The 13,660-nt window shown below is 46.9% G+C and overlaps 1 protein-coding gene across 4 annotated transcripts in view; it reads right to left on the reverse strand.

Moving 5' to 3' along the window:
• Positions 1-999: 999 nt before the first annotated feature.
• Positions 1,000-13,660, reverse strand: part of IFT88 (intraflagellar transport 88) — a 2,010,164-nt gene continuing 1,997,503 nt past the window's right edge. For all 4 annotated transcript variants that reach the window (XM_069640006.1, XM_069640003.1, XM_069640005.1 and 1 more), the window contains one exon: positions 1,000-1,126. The gene's annotated coding sequence lies outside the window, so the exon portion shown is untranslated. The remainder of the gene's footprint in view (positions 1,127-13,660) is intronic.

Raw genomic sequence — 13,660 nt, forward strand, 5'->3', positions numbered from 1 at the left:
GTGTTGATGCCTGTTCTGGCAAGAGGCACCGAAGGAGCCAGTTGTCTTGGTAAGGGGAAGTGGTAACTCTGCCCATCACAAGAATGTATACCATATACCATTCTTTCATCGACTGCAATTTTTTCAATGGGTTTTTTAACAAACATGTTTCACCCAAAAAACCCTTTGAAAAATATAGGGGGTAGGGCTTATAAAGGGTTGGGGGGTTGGGAATAGTAATAAATCAATAGGGGAGGTGGGATTTAGGGGGTGGGGGGAAGAAGAGACATGTGGACTGCCAAAAATTGAAATGTAATGTTTTTTTCAGCGAACATTTTTGGAAAAAAAACCTGTAAAAAAAAAGCCGTAGATGAAAGAACATAGAACCCACGAGATGTGCCGCAACCACTGCTATCATCCTGGTGAAAACGCTGAGGCAAAGGTCAGCCCTAAGGGAAGCATGTTGAACGGATAATGAACCCCACACACTTCCTGTGCTTCAGGTGGCTCAGCATATGAAAATAAGCAACCTGGCTGTTCAGCAACACCAACCATCTCTGGCTCTGCAGAATCCGTGGAAGGAAAGAATCAATTAGAAAATCTATATCCGTGTTCAAGCCATGAGTTGTGGTCATTAATTGTTGTATGCAGATTATTTCTTGATGTCTAATGCATAAGACTACATAGCTGCCACTTAAACCTGCTTTAATATATCAATTCCCTTAGGCATAATCCCTTTAGAGAGGTTTTTAGGCCATTCCCATTAGGCACTTTGCTCAATCTTTATCTCTGACTTTTTGATTGTACAGAGGACCATATAGTCTCATGCAATGAATACATAATCAGATGATCAAAGCGTAAATTGCTAAATAGACCTGGAGAAGATGTATCTATTGCATGTCAGAAGGCAATTCAAGACAAAGGAGGTCAACAAGTTAGAAATTCAAAAACGAGAACATGTTTTCCAGCACAGATGTGTATTAGAACTGCTCACAAAGCAACAAACATACTAAACAGCTGTTAATTTAAAAATATGTAATCTCTTTATTGATAATTTACATTAAAAAAAAAGAATCTATGTCACGCAGCACACTATTGTTCACAATTGTTCAGATGTAGTAGTTATCATTTAGGCCATGGAATACACCTGGAATAGAAGAAATAACATTTAGGTAAAACCAATGACCAATTTCCAAATACACAAGTAGTTGAGATGCTTTGAGCTTTACTTTTAAATATGGACTTGTTTTACGATGAAACGCAATACCAAAACATTGTAACATTATAGAACAGCACCTTCCATTTTCTTGTATTTAGTTGTATATTAACTGATGTCCTCCTGCTGACAACTTAAGTAATTTCAATGTGTCAATGTGTTTGATGTTTTGTACCACAGCAGTTAGGCAGATGCTTCACTAAACACTCTTTAAATGTACACTGTGCTTTTCTCTTGGCTACCTAATCTTCTCAGACATTCACAACTCTTTCCACTACAAGTGCAATCATGAGACATACTAACATTCAAAAACCAAGCCATGAGTCCTTCGAACCATTATTATGCTGGTTTGGTGACAATACCTCGACCATACATCCAGCAATGAAAACTCATTTTAATCTCAATTGACATTGCTGAGAGATAATTTGTAAATAAAAAGGAAATGCAGGGCAAAATCTGTATTAAATTTATCTTCATGAGAGTTCAGTGTGCATTGTGAGGGTGTAAGGTGCACACTGCCCGGCAGCCATTTTACCAATACTTATAAGGGGGGTTTGGAGGACTCATACTGAGCAGCTATTGAAGCAGAAGTTTGTATATTGGGACTGTAGTAAGTATAAACACAATGTGTAACATAAAGACTGCTATTTATTTTACTAAGATCAGGAAAAATAATTAAAAAACAACTTTAAATGCAGAGTGTAATTTGACAGAAGGAAACCATACTTACTGGTAATGTTATTTCTACGGATTCTCCTCCAGCAGATTCATCATCTACATAGATATGCTCGAGAGCCAGATGTTTTCTTAAACTTTTATCTGGGGGCACAGTATAACTCGATGGCCTTCACTCTTGGTCACCGGCTTCCTCGGTTCCAGACATGGTATTGTCTTCATATATGTTAAGCAAACTAAGCCCCATTACCTCAACACACCTCACACTCCCCCACCTGAGGGAGGCAGCTGACGTCAGCACACCTCCCACTCCCCCACCTGAGGGAAGCAGCATTTCTAAGACAAATGAAAACTCAAACGTTTTTAGTTTGCTTTTTCCTTTGGAAACAAATCCCTTTTGCTTTCCAGAAGAGGTGAGGGCTAGGAGGGCAATGAAGAATCTACAGGAGGAAAATCCATAGAAAGAACATTAGTGATCAATAATGTTTCCTTCGAATGGATTGCATCCTCCAATAAACTCCCCATCACGATAGACTCCCAAAGCAGTGCTGACAGCAGGAGGAGGGCAGAAAGTGAAAGCGTCACAGCAAACAATTCTCCAAAATCTCTCTACCAAAGCAGGCATCTCAACCTGCCAACAGCTCCATACAACGTTTTAAAAGGAGAAATTACTATACTGTAATGTTCTTTCTATAGATTCTTCTCCCGCAGATTCCTCATCATGATAGATATCCATCATCCAGCTCTGCTGTTTGGAAACTTTTCAGCAGGGGGCGCAGTGGACCTCGACTCTGCCGTCGATCAGTCTTGTCTGGCTCTCGATTGTCGGCTCTGGATCCGGACATCAGGCATCTTATATATACCATGTCATTACACCCCAGGCCTCAGTTCCTCCAAATTATTCCCCTTGCGATTAAACGCTGCAGAAGAAAAACCACAGGAGGAGGCTAACCAGCCATTAAAACATTAACAAGGGTACACCCCAACAGGGTGAACCCACAACAATGTTTTTTGTAAAGACAGAAACGGCCATCACCAGATGCCTTCTTGTTTGGACAGAAGCGACAACAAACAGAACTTTCTGAGCGGGGATGAATGGGAGGGTCGATGAGGAATGTGCAGGAGAAGAATCCATAGAAAGAACATTACGGTAAGGTAATTTCTCCTTCAATGGATTGCATTTCTCCCGCAGATTCCTCATCATGATAAACTCCCCAAGCAGTTAGGATAATGGAGGAGGGCAGAAAGATTTAAACCAGTAGATTCTGTAGAACTGCCCTACCAAACCTAGCATCAGCTCCCTGTGCCACATCCAAGGCGTAGTGTTTGGTGAAGGTATGTAAGGATGACCAAGTGGCTGCCCGGCAAATATTCCTAACAGGGACCCCTCTCTGGAGGCCCGTAGAGGCTGAGACCCCTCTGGTCGAGTGGGCCCTGATGCCCGCTGGAAGTTCCTTGCCTGCCGAATGGTAACACTCGGATATGCACAAGATAATCCACCGTGACAGGGTTTGTTTAGTGATGGCAAGGCCTTTTCTAGACAAGGAATGGGCTACAAACAACTGGTCCGATTTCCTAAACTCAGATGTACGAGCGACATAGAAGCTTAACGCACTCTTGGTATCAAGGCAGTGGAACTGCTCTTCCTCCTTTGAGGGATGCAGAGAAGGGTACAAGACAGGTAAATCAACAGACTGGGACAGAGGACATTCAGAAACCACCATAGGAAGGAATCCGGACCTGACTTTAAGAGAGACTTTTTCACGAAAGAACTTCAGGAATGGGGGTTTGCAGCACAAGGCTTGCAGTTCGCTAACCCTCCAGGCAGATGGGATCTCAGCCAAAAAGGCTGTCTTAGGGACAACAGCCGCAAAGAACATGAATGCATAGCCTCAAACGGAGCCGCCATCACGTAGGCCAGATTAAGATCTCAATCTGGGACAACAAAGGGAGTTTGCAGAAACTTTTTGAGAAGGCCCTTCAGGAACTGGGCCATGAACGGAATGGTGAAAAATGAACCTTGGTCTGTGGACCTCTTGAACACAGACAGGGCTGCCAAATACCCTTTTACTGTGGCAACTTGAAGGACTGAAGAGGCCAATGACAGAAAGAAATCCATCACTGTGGTGGCAGGGCAAGAGATAGGGTTCGTCTCGGGTTCCCTGACCCATGCCTCAAATCTTCTCTACCTGCACGCATACAGAGATCTAGTAGAAGGTCCGTGTGCAGCCAGCAATACCTCAAGCACCTCCTCTGAGAGGTCCCAGTCAACATACCTCATCCTCTCATGCATGCAAGGATGGAGCACACAACCCTCCGTCTGGGTTAGGAGATCCAGACGCTGTGGCAACCAGTGAGGTAGACAGATGGTCAGATCCAGGAGATCGGAATACCATGTTCTCCTCGCACAATCCGGGGTGAACAAGATCATGGATGCTCGAAATCTCTTCAACCTCCTGAGAACCCAAGGAATGATGGCAATCGGAGGGAAGGCATAATGGAAAGAAAGGTCCAATCTACCCGAAACATGTCCCGCAGTGCACCGTTCGGTGCAAATTACCTCAAGCAAAACTGTTCACACTTCCTGTTGGTTTCTGTGAACAGATCCACTGCTGGGGTACCCCAAAGAGCGAAGACCTCCTCTAGGACATCTTGGCACACTTCCCGCTCATGTGAGACCATGCTCTGCCTGCTCACAGCCTTCGCCAAGGTATTCTTTGTCCCCGCCAGATGAACTGCCGAGACAGAGATTTGGTTCCCTCTCAACCAGAACCACAGTTGAATTGCCTCTGTGCAGAGTGGGTGGTAGTGCATGCCACCCTGCTTGTTGAGGTAATGCATGGCCACTGCGTTGGATGTCAAGACGAGGACATGCTTCCCTGTGAGAGACGGGGCAAAGGCCCCCAGAGCTAACCTGATGGCCCTCAACTCCAGCCTGTTGATATGCCACTTGGCTTCTGATGGAGAACCGAGGCCGCTCACCTGCAAATCCTAGCAGAGGGCACCCCAACGCTTCAGGGACGCGTCTATGACCACTCGAGCCTGGGGCCAAGGGGGCCAGAAGGGTTCCCCTGCCAACAGATTTCTGCATTTGTGCCACCAGCCGAGTTCGCAGACTACTTGGCTGGACACCAAAAGGCGATCCCTGAGAGCTCCCAGATACTGAGACCACTGGTCCCTCAGGAGCCACTGAAGGGATCTCATATGCAGTTTGGTTTCTGGCACTAGAAAAATACAGGAAGCCATGAGACCCAAGAAGCAGAGGAAGCCAAAATTATTATTATTATCAAGGATGCGCTGGAAGAGTGGCGTGGTTCTGAAACAACTATAACATTTGTGCAATGTTGCTGACTCTCACCTCGGGAGGAAAAGCCTTCCCTACCAGGGTGTTTAGGACTGCTCCGATCAACTGGAGCTGCTGAACTGGCGTCAGATGGGACTTCTTCAAGTTGAGGGAGAAGCCCAGCCTGTGCAGTAGTAGGCAGGTGTCTTCTAGATGAGACAAGACTTGCCCCGCCGACTTCACTCGGATCAGCCAGTCATCCAGGGGAAATTCATGGGCCCCGGATCTCCTGAGGTGAGCTGCAACTACGGCCATGAGCTTGGTGAAGACCCTTGGCAGGGAGGTCAACCAAAAGGGAAGCACTTTAAACTTATAGTGCCTGTTGCCACTGAGGAACCTTAGGAACTTCCCATGCTTTTGGTGTATCGGCACATGGAAATAAGCGTCCTGTAGCGCTATAGACACCAGCCAGTCCTAGAGTTCGAGAGCGTGGAGAATCTCTCTCAAAGTCACCATACTGAATTTGTCGTTCCTGAGGAACTTGTTCAAGGCGCTTAGGTTCAGGATGGGACAGAGACCTCCTCCCTTCTTGGGTACCATGGAGTAACTGGAATTCCAACCCGAACCTGTCTGATGGCGAGGTACCTCTTCCAAGGCACCCTTCGACAACAGGGCTCTCAGTTCTTCCTACAGTTCCTGTCCCGGTTGTACTGGGGGAGGTGGAGGTTTGTCTGGAGGCCTCTTTAGGAAAGGCAAACAATAGCCACACTGAATCAACTGCAGGGCCCAGGCATCAGATGTTATTTCCTGCCACTGGGGCCAATGTCCTGCCAACCGTCCACCAGCCGGTGCATTGTGGGAGGGGAAATCAAAGCGGCTTAGAGGACGCGGGCAACCCCAACGCTGCTGCTGCTTTGTTGGCCCCCAAGAGTCCCCTCTGCCCCTTCCAAGGTGCGAGAATAGCCTCTGCCCTTGCCCGGCTTGCGGGAGCTGCGTCTTCCTGCCATAGGGCACATAACATCTATAGCTGCTGCCCCTGAACATGAAGCTGAAGGCAGGTTTGGCCAGCTTCACCGCTAAGACCAAAGATTTAGCAGCCAATTTTGACTCCTTGAATTTCTCCAAAGATTCCTCTGTTTTGGACATATGGAGAGAAGCCAGAGGTTTTAAGATATGCTTGTCGTCTCATCACAACTGCTGAACCTATTGCTCTGCCAAATAGTCTGCTACATCCAGGCCTGTTTGTAATGACTGTTTGGATACCTCCTTCCCATGTCCCGCATAGCACCCTCAGGGACATATTCAGCAGCATGTTCCACTGCCTTCCATAAGCCAAATGAGTATTTGGCAAAACTACATGCCACATTAGTGGCTTTGAGCGCCATGCTAAACGAAGTAAACACCTTCCTGGCCAAAGCGTCACATTTTTTCCCCTCTCTGTCCATTGCCACAAAAAGAACAATTGGAGGGGTTTCCCAAAGGTTAACAATCTCCAAATGGGCCTCCGAGCACACCTCCCACTTGTGGGAGACTGAGCTGTGCCTGCTCAGGATTTCCGTCACCACATTTTCTGCTCCGGTTACATGGCCTGCCGCGACCGAGATACAATTCTTCAGAACCCAGAACCAAGGCTGCATTGCCTCCTTGCACAGAGGCAGCGACCACACTCATGGCCACAGTATTGTTAGTCAAGATCAGGACATTCTTACCTTGAATGGAAGGCAAGAAAGCATCAGTGCCAGCCAGATGGCTCGCGCCTCCAAAACATTGATCTGCTGCAAGCCCTCTGCCCAGGACCAAAGTCGGATCTCATCTCGAGATCCCAGAGATAAACACCCCAGCCTTTCAGGGATGCATCATTGACAATCTTGGCCTATGTCCATTGTTGACAGAAAGGCTCCACTGCCTGCAGGGTCTCCTGGTGAGACCACAATGGAAGATCCATGGTAGCCCTCTCCGAAACCTAGAGAGGATTTGACATCTCACTGCAAATTGACTGCAGAGCAGCCACTGAAGAGAACGCAATCACAAGCTTCCGGCACAAGAGAAATGCAGGATGTCAGGAGGCAGAGAAGGTGTAGAAAAGCTTAGGCTTGTAGCATGGGTTCTGGAAGAAAGATGCTGCTAACTCTGTCCTTAAGGGGCGGAGTGGGTGAGAAGCCTTCCCCACCCAAGTGCCCAGGACTGCCCCAATGAACTGGTGTCAGCTAAGACTTTTGGACATTCAGGGAGAAGCCAAAACCATGCAGTGGAGAAGAGGTGACCTTGGAATGTGTTGACGCCTGTTCTGGCAAGCAGCACCGAAGGAGCCAGTCGTCTTGGTAAGGGGAAGATGTAATTCTGCCCATCACAAGACCGTATACCATATACCATTCTTTCATCGACTGCAATTTTTTTGATGGGTTTTTTAACAAAAATGTTTCACCCAAACAAACCTTTGAAAAATATAGGGGGTTAGGGGGAGGGCTTATAAAGGGTTGGCGGGTTGGGGATAGTAAAAAAAAACAATAGGGGAGGTGGGATTTGGACTGCCAAAAATAGAAATTAGATTTTTTTTTTCTGCAAATATTTTTGGAAAAAAACCTGTCAAACAAATTGCCGTCGATGAAAGAACATAGAACCCACGTGACGTACCGCAACCACTGCCATCATCTTGGTGAAAACGCTGGGGCGAAGGTCAGCCCTCAGGGAAGCATGTTGAATGGATAATGAACCCCACAAACATCCTGTGCTTCAGGTGGCTCAGCATATGAAAATAAGCACCCTGGCGGTCCAGCAACACCAACCATCCCTGGCTCTGCAGAATATGGGGGTTCTCCTTTGGTTCAGTATCCTGAATATGTCCTCACTCGTGAACAAGCCCCTAGGGACAATGATGGGACCAAGTTCCCCCTCCTCCTTTGGGGCCAAAAAGAATCCACAGTACCATCCTGACCACTTCTCCAAGCACGGTACCAATAACAGGACCCCTTTGGCAAAAGAGAGGCTAACTACTCCAATAGCGCCGGCTCTGGGTCCTGGAAAGGAAGCAAAGGTGGTCAGTCCACGGGCTTCTTGAATAAAAGGAGGTAATATTTGTCCCAAACCAACTGAAGCAACGTGATCACCTGCCGTTCCTTGAAAAAGATTTTATATGATCCAGAATGGGGGAGGGAACCTCAAAAATGTTTCACAGTGGATGACACCGAAGCTAAAGAAGATTGGCCTTTGAAAGTGCCTCTCCTCCTACCAGGATGGAAGTACCTCTATGGGGTAGGCTTGGCCAAAGAAGACAGTCGTTCCATGTGTAAATACGTTAAGAGCACTAGAAACCTTAACCTTTAAAATCAAATGCAGAGGATGCAGCAAAATAAGTCTGATTCACAACCAGGCCATGTGACTTCGTTGTGACCTTGATACTCTTTGTACCTTTCCAGAGACTCATTTGCCTTGGGCTCAAGTAACCCAACAACATCAAAATGGATCACCTACACAATAACCATATCAAGGCCAGTCTGCAATGCCTGGCATGCCACCTGCTTCCTGTCGTTCACAATATCCACAAAACTGCCTCTAACATCCCCTAGCAAATAAGGCTAAGCCTCAGTGATGAACTGCCCATAGCATAAGCGCATACTTCTGCATGGCACAAGAGGAATTCACCACCTTCAGAGCCATACCCCCGGTTGCAAAGACCTTCTACGCAAACATGGTGATCTTCTTCCCATCCCTATAAAGGGGAAGAGCCAGGTTGGCTGTAGCTGCCGAAACAACAAGGCTCTCCAGAGAAGGTTGTCTCGATAAGAACGTATGATGACCGAAGTGGGACAGGATCAGAGAAGTGACCCTGTCAAGTGGGGATGGAAACCCAGCTCAACATGGGCCAGAGTCAAGAGGTGGAGCGGGAGGCCTGTCAATTAAACCCAGAGCCAGTCCTGGCCCTTAGGGGAAGGCAGCTGGTTTAGGGGGAAGGCAGCTGGGGGGATCTCAACCCTTGCAGCATCCCCTTTGTGCCTGCCTGCAAGTCAGCAGTACATCTTTGTCTTACAGCATGCCTCACCAATCAGATACTCGCCAGTCTGTCTGTTTTAGACATACCGGACAGGACTGCAATACAGTGAGGAAACGGACACCAGACTACTTTCCAACACCCCACCTTGCCAATATGTTGAATCTCACCAGCAGAAGCATCCCTCCCATAACCCTTGCAGGACGAGCGGCAGCACCAGAAGCATGGTTACCGGAGTGTGGAAGGGAACAACTTCCCCAGCACATGCACGGCTGCGAGAGAGATCGTGCAGAGATCTCTGGTACCAGCGGCAAGGACTTGCAGCCGGCAACAAAATCCCTAAACCACCAGCGACTAGATGGGGTTTCAGGACCGACCCCTGTGAGACAGTCGACTTACCCTGGAGGTACCAGGAATAGGCCTCCACCTCCCCAGAAACGAACATGGATAATCACCTTCCCAGGCCACCATAGAGGCTCTGCACCAGACCCGCACAGGTAAAAGGGGCAGAGTTTAGCCTCCTTTTTTGAGAATGTTCACTGCAAATCCATGTTCTAGGTGGGGAATACAGGGCCCAATTGGCCAGGGAGAGTGGCTCAATCCTCATCAGTGCATGGGTGTTAAAGCAGGGGACAGGAAGCAAGAATTGTGGGTTGTTCGGGTGAGGTCAGAGGAGGAGGCAGACCAAGAGACCAGTGAGAGGAAAGAGGAAGTGGCGGCCTGTGGAGGAGATTTGTGGAGAAAGTGAGGTATTGGTGTAGTGAGTGCAAACACTCTACAGGCTGAGTATGCATGACAGTGGGGCGAGTGTGTAGTGTAAGGGTGAGTAAGAAGGAGACTGACATAAAGGTGGCATAGTGGTTTGTAAAGACATTTATTCTTCGTGAAGAGAAAGAGAACAGCCTATCTGTCCCTATTGGCATGAGGGGATTCCCTACCTCAACTAAAGACTAAAAAGGATATGCCAGAATGTATAACTTAAGTGTCCAACATCTTGTGTCGAAATCCCTAGTTCTGTCCCTCACACTTATAACTAAAGTAGATGAGGTTAAACTGTTCATTGCCCAGGAGAATGGCTCCCTTCTCCTGGTTTTGTGCTCACAATTCAGTTTGAGAATTTAAATAGTTCTCACCAGGGGGAATGACTCCCTTCCGCTGGTTGAAAATGGCCTCAAACAAAAATAAAAAACAAAAAAACAACCACCCTTCTCCTCTTGGGTTGTTGATGTATCGGGGGAATGCCTGGAAGCTTGTTCTCACATCCGCCACTTCATATCAGGAGGATGACTCCCTCCTCCTTATGCGTCTCATTACAACTTGTCAGTTGCACTCGACCCAGAGGGAATGTCTCCCTTTCCCTGTAAGCTCCAGTGTCTCTTCTGTTCAATAGCATGTAAAGTTCCAAATGTGGTTGGGTCCCAGACCCAGGTTCTTCGTCTGAGTTGGCAGACCTGGTTCACTAACCTGCCAAGTACTGCCATGAGGTAGATGACTTGTGACTCTATCTGGACTTGGGTGCTCGACACAGGTTTCTCTTCTTGGACTCAGCCTACTTGGTTCACTACCCTGCGTAGTACTGCTGTGAGGATCATTTCTCTTATTATTCTCTTGGTTAGGGTTATTTACTCTGGTTTCTCTTACTCTTCTTGGGTGTGCGTCCTTGACCCTTCTTGGTGGCGGATGGAATTACTCCATCCACTGACACAAAGAACAGGAGCTTTCAGGTAGGTCTGGCGCACACGAGAGCCAATCTGGGTGTTCCAACTATTAGGCCAAGGGAGCGTTGTTGATGCCTGCCTCCCTTCTAACCCCAAATCCACTCCCTTTACCTACACAGGGATGTCGGTACGTCGTCAGGACTTCCAGGGACAAGGGTTTGCCTCTCTGCTGCTTTGGGATTCTCTCTGCGTCTTTGATGACAATGCAGCTTCCCTCGGTGTGGCTCTGCTTCTCTCAACATCTGCAACAGCAGCGCAGTCTTCCTCTCTGCAGCTCAGCTTCGTTGGGTTTATCTCTGCGTCTCTCATGTCAGCACAGTGCTTCCTTGAGTGGTTCAGCTTCCTTCTGGCCTTCAGGACCACTTGTGCGGCACCAGAGAAGAAAGGCTGCAGCGGCTCTGCAGCATCCTACATGATGCTCATTCTCTGGTCCCTCAAGCAACTTTGGAAGTCCCGCGCCTGAGAGTTTCCACAGCTGCTGTCTGTATCAGCTGGAATTGACAGGTAACTTTGTCCCTCTCTGTTCTTTATACAATGCAGGCAGTTCCTTTAGTCTCTTTTGTTGTTTTGATCTTGATACGGGCGCAGGGCCACCTCATACCAGTACTTGTGTGGCAAGTGACCATCCTGTTTCCTACACTCTTCCTTGTCATTATACTATCAGGTTCCTTATAGTTCACTACCTGATAACAATACATAGGTTTACTCTCTAAGAAGAGGTTATTTGAGGAAAGAGGTTGACTCTCTAAAAAGAGGTTATTTGATGAAAGAGAGGTTAGAGTGTGTGCGGGTGTGTTGATTTTACAAGGGCTGTACCCTAGATGGTCATACTCATCCCTAGAGGCGGAGTACCTCCCCATGAGATCCTCCCGCATTCTACCACCCCCAGGGAGACTATCATGTAACAGCCTCAACTCCCTGGCCTCATGGGAAGGGGCTCTCCCTCGGGGAGAAGTGACATCTAGTAAATTGTCACAGTAGGTAAAATAGCACGAGGAGTATCTGTGAAGTGAATGATACAGAGTGAAAGGAGGGTGTTTGAGTAGTTGGTGGGAGGAGAGTAGTAGTGGGAGGAGAAGAGTACTAGTGGGACAAGGAGAGCAGAGGTAGGCGAAGAGGAGGAGCAGCGACGTAGAGTGGGAGGAGAAGTAACATCAAAGGGCAGAGGCGAGAAGTAGGAGTGAAACATTGGAGGGCCTAAAGAGTGGTGGGAGGAGTAGGTTGGAGGGGAACGGTAGTAAGAGTAGAAGGGCAAAGGTGACCGTGGGCTGAATCCCACAGTGTAAGTACAACGCACTATCCCAAGTCCTATTAGAATACTAACGCTTGGATAGTGTAAGGAGAGTTAGGAAGTCCCTGAGAGAGTATACATACCTGGCATTTAGGGAACGATCTTTAGAATAAGCCAGCTGTTAAACAGTATGGGATACTATTCGGTAGCACTAACCTGGTGGTTACAGAAGCCTGGCTTAGAGAGGAGGGTCATATTGAGACGAGAGAGGCTGTAGGCCCCACAAAAAGAAATACAAACTCTTGACCTGTCCCTAAGACTCGCAGTGATTTCTGTGACATGCATTTGCTGTAAAGGTAGACCAAATTTGAGCAAATATATATTTAAGATTCTAGACATGAGACCATAACATATTCTCATAGGCTTGCAAAGAAAATCACTTGTACAGCTGCAGAGTCAGTGGACTGTTATGTGAAAGCAATGTCCATTTGACCATAGACATGTTCACCAGAGGCCAAAGTTCAGACTATATGACTATAAGAGCACAGCACGCTGAGTCAACTTTCCACTTTATTGCCAGTCAACAGAGGTTGCTGTAAGGCAAGCTGTTCATCACCAAGCCGTATTGTTTAGGTAAGATCATAAAAACATGATCTATCAGTCAGTCAGAACATACTTTTATTAAGCCTTTTTAACTTCAATTTCTAAATATACAGTTCATACAAAAGAAAATACAAGTATAAAAGTATTAGCAGTTGATAAAAGGATCCAAACAATATACAATATTCGCGACAAACAGGGGAGTAGAGCAGAAAATTACAGTACAAGAGAGTATAAATACTGGAGTTCAAAATATGAATCCCTGCTGTAATGGGTCAATGTACGGCTATATACCTATGAGAATATAAGCGCAGTAATTATCGGGGAGAGCAGAGCTCGCAGCCACCGACTTTTACTCACCAATATTCATGTTGTCAGGGCCATACTTGATGGTCCTACCTCCCAGCAGCCATGCCCTATGAATAAAATGTGCAGTACCAAATACCACATAGGGGAGGAGACATTCTGTTAGGAATCGTAGAGATGGCATCACTTGGCAGATTCCTGCGTTATTCAGGATACGTTGCAGGTACATGCGTCTCAAACAGTCTGTTTTTTTAAAAAGTAATAAAAAATGCAGCATATTTTCCGATCCAGAACCACACATTGGGCACAGCGCTCATTGGGACCCCTGCCACCTCTTAGTTAGGCAGGCTACTGGTAGGGATCCAAGCCTAAAGCGGATATAGAGGGATTTCTCAAAGGGCACAAGGGTGGAGTCAAGGGAAGCCTTGAACCCCAGTTCTACTGTAGTATCAAGGTATTCCACACCAAACCTCCGTTTTGTGGCTTCAACTCTAAGTTTATGGTACATGTGTTTTTTAACCTTGTTTCTTAAGTCAATCAGATTTCATACCAATGGTACTTGGGGTTTAATCCATCGCTCAGGCATACCCAATTCTAGTAAACAATCCTTCACATTTGCCACCCACTTTATGCTTTTCCCCCCTTTGTGGCTCATTACATGTGA

This window comes from Ambystoma mexicanum, chromosome 7q (genome assembly GCF_040938575.1).
Source record: "Ambystoma mexicanum isolate Mex_15411 chromosome 7q, UKY_AmexF1_1, whole genome shotgun sequence".
Lineage (NCBI taxonomy): Eukaryota > Metazoa > Chordata > Amphibia > Caudata > Ambystomatidae > Ambystoma > Ambystoma mexicanum.